The following is a 9,258-nucleotide window of genomic DNA, read 5'->3' as shown; positions in this document are numbered from 1 at the left end:
TCCTCCCGGTTCAAAATTCTTTAGAGATGTTTTGCACTTCTTTGACTTAAGACCTCAAGACATCGGGCCCAATTCCGTGTCAAATATCTGCAACTTCCAAGTTTTCTGTGAGGTCTACCTTGGACAAGAACTCGGCCTACTTTTGTTCAGGGAATTGTTCTATTTGAACTGGCAGAATGAGCGGGCCAACGGGCCCAGTCTGGAGCTTGGTGGCATATCGATTCAAAGGCGGAGAGACTGCCTGTTCCCTTATGCAGAATTGCCGAGTCATCCAAACGACTGGAACCAGACATGGTTCTACTGCCAAGATAGTTCTCCGGCTGGTGAAAACCCGCTGCCCGGCTTCCGTGCATTGCGCCTTGAATCTACTCACCCGCTGCCGGATAAGTTGACTGCTATTGAACGTCTGCCACTCACCCCCAAGATCAAGAAGACTAAAGCTCTTTTAGGGAACGGCTTAGATGGCATTGACCTGGTCCGAGTCTGGGTTGCTTGGAGAATAATTCCATTAAGCCGCCGCCCCGGCTTAATGTTTAATTATTCAGGCGAGAAAGATGACCCTCAGCGTCATAGTCCTGACGACTTAACAGATGACGTAGTGGAAGCTACAACTCAGTCTTTGTTGAAAGAGGGCATAGTGAATAGTAACGCTTTCGGCTTGCTACCTTTTTGCAAGAAGAACCCGCCCCTGCAGTAAGCTTCCAGTCGTCGGGTTATTTTTTATCATGTTATACTGTATTCTTATGCATAACCCTTTATAACCTTTTATAGGCAAATGATAACTTCTGGAAAATCCAATATGATCATGAGCCGGCCAAGCAAGCCAGGGCGGCCAAGAGAGCCGAAAGGAAAACCGCCAAGCCCACACTTCAAGGAAAAGGAAGCCAAGCGCTTCTGAGATGTTTCAGCTTGATGATTCTGATGATAATGAGGAAGAGGTAACTTTTTAATTTCCCTTTCTCCTTTATCACTACCTTACTGATCTTAACCTTCTTTCAGGAAGACACGGGCAACAGCCAACCCGTCGAGGAAGAGGTAACTATAATCTCCTCCGACTCCGAGCTTCGGCCACGTCAGAAAATTCGAAGAGTAACCCGGAAAGTAAGATTTTCACACCCTTTGGCTTACCAAGATCCTGACTTTCTTTTGAAGCAACAGCAATTTGAAAACCGGAGGCAGACCCGGACCAGCAAGGATGCAGAGCTATCCTCCGGCTTGCCTGACACAACCCGGAAGCGTCGGACTGAGGTTATCTCCAACTTATACCCTTTTTTACCTTTGGAGGGTCTAATCCATCAACCTCTCAATTCATCTAACTCCAATTACCAGGATACCTCTCCTTCATCCGGCGAGTCCATGCAATCAAACATGCCGGCTTTTAAGACTGCCCCTGGGTAATATCAATTTATTCACCTTATGTTTTTCTTTCTTCATATTTCTTTACTCATTTCTCTGCTTTGCCCACAGCGTGCAGGTTAAGCCCGGGAAGAAAACCAAGAAGGATAAACCGGACCAAACCCCTGTGGTGACTGAACCGGAACAGGGTATAGCTGCTCCTAACTCTTCCACACATCAGCCGCCGCCTGAGCCGGCTCAAGACATTGCAGCACCAACTTCTGACCCGCCTGCTGAAGATATTCTTGATGGTTCTGTTAACCCGGAGGCACCTAGCCCAGTCAAAATGGCTGACCCAGAAGTGGAATTTCTCAAGGCTCAATTCGTTGAGCCGGCCAGGCCCACCGTCCTTGCCAAATGCTCGGCTAAAGAGAAGTTGCTAGAACGCCGTAAGGCCAAGATGGATATCACCGACTATACTCATTTGAGTATTGGAGAGATTGTCTCGGGCTATATCAACCAGGTGCAAAGCAGCCGTGACATGGAAATTGACATGGTGAAGCAAATACAGCAAAAATCTGATGTATGACTTATGCTTCCTTACTTTCAATCATACTTACTGTACCAGCCCCCAAGTCTATTGCTTATGAATAAATATGATGTAGACATAGAAATATTATTAGAGCTGCTTGCCCGGCGTAAAGAAAAAATATTTAAACCGGATGTAACACAATACCTTTAACTTCCGATACACATTAACCCCCAAGTGCCAAGTATCTTTGCTTGCAAAGTGCTTGGGACTTAATATTATTTACCGTAATCTTGACTACTATCCGGTGCAATGCAGGCCACCATAAGTCAATTTGAATCGGAGATCGCTGACCTGAAGAGCCGCCTGGCAGCCCAGGAGATTGAAATTCAAAAGGCCAACTCCAAATTTGAATTCAGCGTCTCTGAACATGAGAAGCTAAAGAAAAATTTTGAGTCGGAGAAGAAAATTTGGACTGATGAAAAGGTCGGACTGGTGACCCGGGCCGAGACAGCAGAGGCGTCGCTGGCAAATGCAACAGTCGAACTGACCGGCTTACAACGCCAGATATCTTGGATGGTCTCAGCGATCTTTGGTAAGTTATCTTAAGCAAGCATTAAATATTGTAAATATTCCTTTAATTGTTACCTGAGGTTTACCTTATACTTACCAATACAGGCCCCAGGAACACAAACTTCAAGCAGAATATGTTGATCAAATTGAAGGCGGTGTATACTCTAGTAGAGCAACTGTACATTGGGTCACAACGTGCCTTGGCCGTTGTAGCCTTATCAAATGATGTGCCCCACCTCTTGCAAGATGTGTTACAATGGCTTGCTGTACTTCCTCAGCGGATTCAAGAGTTGAGACAGGCCCAAGCAAGAGCCGGAGCAATAGCCGCTTTGAGTCGGGCCAAAGCCTGGTTACCAGAGCTAGACCCGGCCTACATCGCTCTTGGGTATCCAAGTTTAAAGGAGGATGGCACTCCATTTGATGAAAAGGATTTCACCACCTGCGTGAGGGATATACGCCCTGTGGCCACTCAAATTGGAAACGACACTGACCTCACCAAGTATCAGCCGGGTTATGACAAGGAGAATCGGAGAATCCCCACGCCGCATTATGACGATGTCAGCTTGATCCCTCCAATCCGTAAGCACACCTTTGCCCCTGAAGTCGACCCAATCAGTTTAATAGATGATGAAGCTGAGTTTGAGGCCTTGAGTGGCACTGACTGGGCCTCATCATCCTTCCAGGACAAAGCAGCCGGCAGAGAGGCGGAGAAGGATAACCCGGAAGCTTCAAGTCAACCCCAAGAGTAGATTGCCAGGCGCCACCTGCTTATGTCGTTGTAGAAAACAATCCCGCATCATTCGGACTCGGGGAGTCTTGTAACAGAGTAGAAAATACTTTGAGTTTTGCTATGCCTTTGCACATGCTTACGGCCCTTAATACTTGCATAAGTCGCTGTCACTATGCACTTTGTAGTTTATATGAATCTGTTATGTCCTTTGCAGAAATGTCTTGCATTGCCCTGTGATGCTTACGGCTGCTTTTCCGGCTTATATAAGCCAACCCTTGAGGGTATGTTTAACTCCTGAAAATTGGCACATAAAAGTTCACCTGGTACTTAACAACCTGATGTAACCAATATTAATCCTGGAGGATTGCAATGTACTCCATTGTATTTTCAAGAGGGTCGCAAGATATCCAATGTTGATACTTGTAAAATATGATGAACAAAATTCAAGGGTTTCTGATTCGAATACGGTCAGTGAACCGTTCCAAAGGGGTTGAGCTAAGATTCGGATACGATCTGTTAGCCCCCAGTGGCTGTGGCGATGCCGATCAAGTGGGTATCGGCAGCTATGTTCTCTTTGGTTCAAATACGACCTATGTTTGAACAGGAAGCCCCCAAGTGACCATAAGAGTTGTTTAATGATGCTGATTCGAATACGATCCACGTCAGACCCAAAGGGGTTAAGCTATGATTCAAATATGATCAAGAAGCCCCCAAGTGGGTTTGGCAGTATGCCGATCAAGTGGGTATTGACAGCTATGTTCTCTTTGGTTCGAATATGACCTATGGTTGAATAGGAAGCCCCCAAGTGATCACGGCTAGATTCAGATATGATCATAAGCCAGACCAAAGCAAAGCCGGATTCAGATATGATCCGCTTCTCCTTGGTTATCTCCACCACCTGACAAAGAAAACACATAAAACTTTTTTGTGAGCGGAAAAAAGGACAGAGGTCCTGCTTTATTGCTTTATGTAATATACATAGTATAGATATATACACATTAGAGCCGATGGCTCAAGTATAATAAGGCCGAAGATGAGCGATATTCCACGGCCGACGGGTCTCCTCCTCCGACTTATGTGAGTCTTTATGATCCCGAACGTCGATAAGGTAGTATGATCCGTTGTTCAGATTCTTGCTGACCACAAAGGGTCCTTCCCAAGGAGGGGATAGCTTGTGCATGTCAGATTGATCCTGGATGAGTCGGAGCACTAAGTCGCCTTCCTGAAAGGTTCTGGACCTAACCCGGTGGCTGTGGTAGCGGCACAGGTCTTACTGGTAAATTGCCAAGAGGGTTATCGCCAAGTCTCGCTCTTCATCCAACAGGTCAAGTGCGTCTTGCCGAGCTTTTTCGTTGTCTTCCTCGACATAAGCCGCCACACGGGGTGAGTCATGACGGATGTCACTTGGCAGGACCGCCTCTGCTCCATACACCATAAAGAAAGGCGTGTAACCCGTAGATCTGTTAGGTGTAGTATTGATGCTCCACAGTACAGAAGGTAACTCCTCCACCCAAAAACCCGGCGTCCGCTGCAAGGGGACCAAGAGCCGGGGCTTGATACCCCTCAAGATTTCTTGATTAGCTCGTTCTGCTTGACCATTGGATTGAGGGTGAGCCACAGCTGAAACGTCAAGCCGGATATGCTCTCGTAGACAGAACTCTTCCATAGCTCCTTTGGAGAGGTTAGTGCCATTATCAGTTATGATGCTGTGTGGAAAACCAAAGCGAAAAATCACCTTTTTCATAAACTGGACCGCCGTGGCAGCATCACACTTACTGACTGGCTCCGCCTCCACCCACTTTGTGAACTTGTCAACTGCCACCAAGAGGTGCGTCTTTTTATCCTTAGACCCTTTGAAAGGCCCGACCATATCAAGCCCCCAGACTACAAACGACCAAGTAATTGGAATCATCCTCAATTCTTGAGCCGGCATATGGGCTCGTCGTGAGAATTTCTGACATCCGTCACATTTACTGACCAGGTCTTCTGCATCAGCATGAGCCGTGAGCCAATAAAACCCATGACGGAAAGCTTTGGCCAAAAATTCTGGGTTACCGTCTGCCTTACACTTATTGCCTCCTTGACTCGCCGGGTTATGCTGCTGACCCTTTCCATTACCGTTCTTCTTTCCCTTCCCTGTCTTTTCCTCATCAGACGCGGGATCCTTGGTACTATCAGAATCGACATAATTGACTAAAGCCGCCATCAGCGTCCCCATATCGTTTCAATCACGCTTAAGGCGCCCCAGTTTCTGTCTCAGAGGCTCAAAGCGGCAATTCTTCTCCAGCATGAGAACTGCTGAGCCGGCATCCATCTTGTCAGACGAATGTATTATATCTTTTACTCGGCGCACCCAATGAGTCGTAGAATCACCTTCCTCCTTCTTACAATTTGTCATGTCCACAATCGACATAGACTGCTTGCAAGTGTCCTTGAAGTTCTGAATGAAACGGGCCTTTAGCTCTGCCCATGAACTAATGGAATTGGGTGGCAAACCCTTTAACCAAGAACGGGCCGTTCCGTCCAACATCATGGTGAAGTATTTAGCCATCACTTCATCACTAACCTCCATCAGCTCCATGGCCATCTCGTAACTTTCAATCCACGCCCCAGGCTGTAAATTGGCCGTATAATTCGGCACCTTTCGAGGTCCCCTGAAATCCTTGGGCAGACGTACATTACGTAGAGCCGGTACCAGACAAGGAACTCCTCCGGTTCTAGTAGCAACACCCGCCTCAATGGAAGTCGTTGGGTAAGCCGGTGAGTCCTATTGGGCTGCTAGCTGAGCCGCCCGCTCGTCCTCCTGACGTATCCGATCCTGAACCGGGTTATAATCGCCGGGCTGGTTCCGGCGCTGAGCGCTACTTGACAAGGCCTCTGACTCCATGTGTCTACTGTAACTCAGGCTCCGGTTTTGACGAGGCGGAGCTAACCAGGGCGGAGGAGTTGAGTGAATCCTGTCCCGGCTGTAGGAGTAGGTCTCTTGCTGAGCCAGGGCTGTTTGGACAAGTACCCTGATCCTTCGGGTTTCCACCGCTGTCGGATCATCACCATCTACTGGGAGAGCCGCCAAACGTGTTGATGCTGCGATTAAGTTCTCCATGTGGTTGGAGAAGTGACCCTGTGGGATTGGTACGTAATGGGGTGGTGCCATATTGCCGTGAAGAGGCGCCGTCACCTGAGGCTGGACTGGGGCTCCCGCTCCGGATGTCATAAACTGATTTGCACCTGGCGGGTTACTTGGGCCGGCCCCGAGTGTAGCAAAGAGATTCCGAGGATCATAAATCTGAGGTAAACGGGACTGAGTTTTCTGATGTCTCCTCCTCATTACCTCATTAGATGCGTTCAAGCTCAACGTGAGCTAAAAGGCCTCTGCATGAAGTTGCTGCGCCTGTACGTCCAAAGCCGCCCGCTCTATGTCTAATCTAGTATCTTCAGCTGCTAAGGTTTCCTTGGCCCGGGCGATCTCATCGTGAACCTGTGCCACCTCTGCCTCATGCTCAGATTGGTTCGCAGGGACGACTGTAGCAGTTAACAAGGCCGTAAGTTTATCCATGAGATCCATCAGCACCTGAGCCGGTGAGCGCACAGGGCCTCCTGCCCCAGCTGCTCCTAACCCGGACGTTATCGCTGCTACGGCCGTAGAATTTTGGCCGGGTTGAGTACCAGCTATGAAGACTCCTGCCCAGTTTGGCGACTCTGAGGGGTCCGGAATAGTGCTGCCATCGGAACAGCCCCCAAGCATACCATCTTGAACTTGATACAGCGAATCTGTTGAGCCGGCGGACGAATCACCATTAGAGAGGATGGTCGGCTCACCATCACCTTCAGATCCTTCAGAAAGTTCAGCTCCGTGGATGCAACCCACAAAGGCACGCTTCACGACGGGTTGAGCTCGGGCGGGTTTCGCACGTTGAGCCGTCTCGACGAGGTCGGTGCAGCTGTCCGGCTCAGGGCCCGGCTCACCAATACGGCTGATGAAGACGTGAATTCCACCAAAGGGGACCCAGTACCCGTACTCAATTGAGCCGGCGTTGGGGCCCCAGCCTTCGTCGTCGATGTAGATCTTGCCGCGACGACTCTTGGTCATCCGGCCAACTGCGTATCCCTTGAGCCCTTCGAAGCTGCCCTTCAAGAACTCAAATACAGTGTGCGCTGGCCCCACGGTGGGCGCCAACTGTCGTGGAATTGTCACGGCAGATGTCCTTTTGCATGGACATAGTCGTGGAGCCATCACAACTAGGAAGCTTAAAGGGGTTAATCAGTACAAGGACACGGGAGGTTTATACTAGTTCAGCCCCTTACGGTGAAGGAAGGCCTACGTCTAGTTGGGTTGGAATTGCTTGAGGTTTCGATGACCAAGGAGCGAGATACGCTATGCCTGGCTCTCGATCAGTTGTTTTCTTTCCTAAGCCGCTGGCGGGTCGTCCCCTTATATACACGGGTTGACGCCCTGCGGCCTACAGTGTCCCGGCCGGCTCATAAACAGTGTCCGGCTCAGCGACTAGTTACTTATACCTTATAGTACAAATTATACCATCATGGAGGTTTATATTTACGGGCCTCAGAGTCGCATGTGGGCCTTTAAGCCTTTTAGTGAACCGCCATCTTCATGCCTTGGTCTTGGGCTTCTGATGAACCTCTATTTGCGTAACCCGGCCACTCCTGGATGGCTTACACAAATAGTCATATCCCCAACAACCTCCGTCAATTTTTTTCATATCTGTCTTTTCTCTCTTTCTCCCTTTTTACTCTGTTTAAGGCCCTTAAAGGCTATACTTGTGTCCTGGTTACACAATATTGACGCGCTAACCGCACTCATTATACCTGGGGGCTTCTTATATAGAAGCTTAATCTAACTATTTTCCTAGGCTTTACGTCCCATACATGTGTTATTCTTCCGCATGTACCCTTTTTCGCCATTATATGCATCGATATGACTTATGTTTTGGTAAAGCTGGGTTGCCTGGCTCTTGTATTTATGCCCTACATTCCCGTTAATTCAGCTAGGGCATAGGGGGAGCACCTCTGCGATTGTTACTGCCGGGTCAGCCGAATGTGTACCTTAGACTGGGTGAAGCCGAAAGCTAGAGTTCTTAAGGGAATATTCGGTCGGTGAATAAAAGATGACTTTGATCTAATCTGAAACATGCCCCCAGATGTTTATATCCCGCATCTCTTTTCGCAGTTCGGACATGCACATTAGAGCATGCGTACTCAGGAAAAGGATCCCTTAACGGAACTATTCTCCCTGGAAGATGTTTCTTATTACCCATGTAATATAACATAACAAGTTGGGTACTTGTCTGTTCAAGCACTTAGGACCCCTACGCCTGGTCTCCATGCATACCCCGGTTTTTACTGAGCGGGTATTCGGATACACTCTGGACTATCGGGTCCAGAGGTCGAAGCGAAAAGGTCCGCCATGACAAATGATTTACAATCTGGCTAGGGACATTACATATGTCACTTGAATTACACAATCGCTAAGACTGATTCAATTCTTCTTCTATACCATCCAACAGGTTGTCTAGCCTACAATCCTGTTGGGAATACTTTGTGGCTAATTCTACTTGATCATACACTAAACTGACGGGGATCTCTTTCCCATCAGGCCCCACAGGTCCGACCTCGGCCATGTGGTTCGGGTCCGCTTTGGTATAGCGCGTCTTCACCATAGCCCAGGCTTCCCTTGCACCTTGTCGGCAGGCGGATATCTTCCATAATCGGAAGCACCACCGCGCTCCCTTGAGCTTCTCTAGAAGCTCCCCTATGCCTCCGGATGGGGACGCGGATGGCCACAAGGCTTGGGCAATACCCTGCATCACCTGCCGAACTTGTTCGTGCAGTTGTGAGAGCTCTGGTAGAAGATCACCCGAAGACCCAGGCATCTCCTCCGCGGGACGACTCGTCAGCATACCTGCAGACATAACTCTGTTAGTCGGCTTCTTCGCCAAACTCCTTTAAAAGTTCGTTCAAGCACTTACTAAAAATGCCACATCGAAGCCGTTTATTCTCCTTCACGGAGTCCGCAAGCTGGGCTCGGACATCTTTCAGTTCCACGCCCAGCCCGATATTGGCGTCTTGGAGA

This window comes from Triticum aestivum, chromosome 5A (genome assembly GCF_018294505.1).
Source record: "Triticum aestivum cultivar Chinese Spring chromosome 5A, IWGSC CS RefSeq v2.1, whole genome shotgun sequence".
Taxonomy (NCBI): domain Eukaryota; kingdom Viridiplantae; phylum Streptophyta; class Magnoliopsida; order Poales; family Poaceae; genus Triticum; species Triticum aestivum.
The sequence above is the reverse complement of the archived record's forward strand: the minus strand, read 5'-3'. Positions refer to the sequence as shown.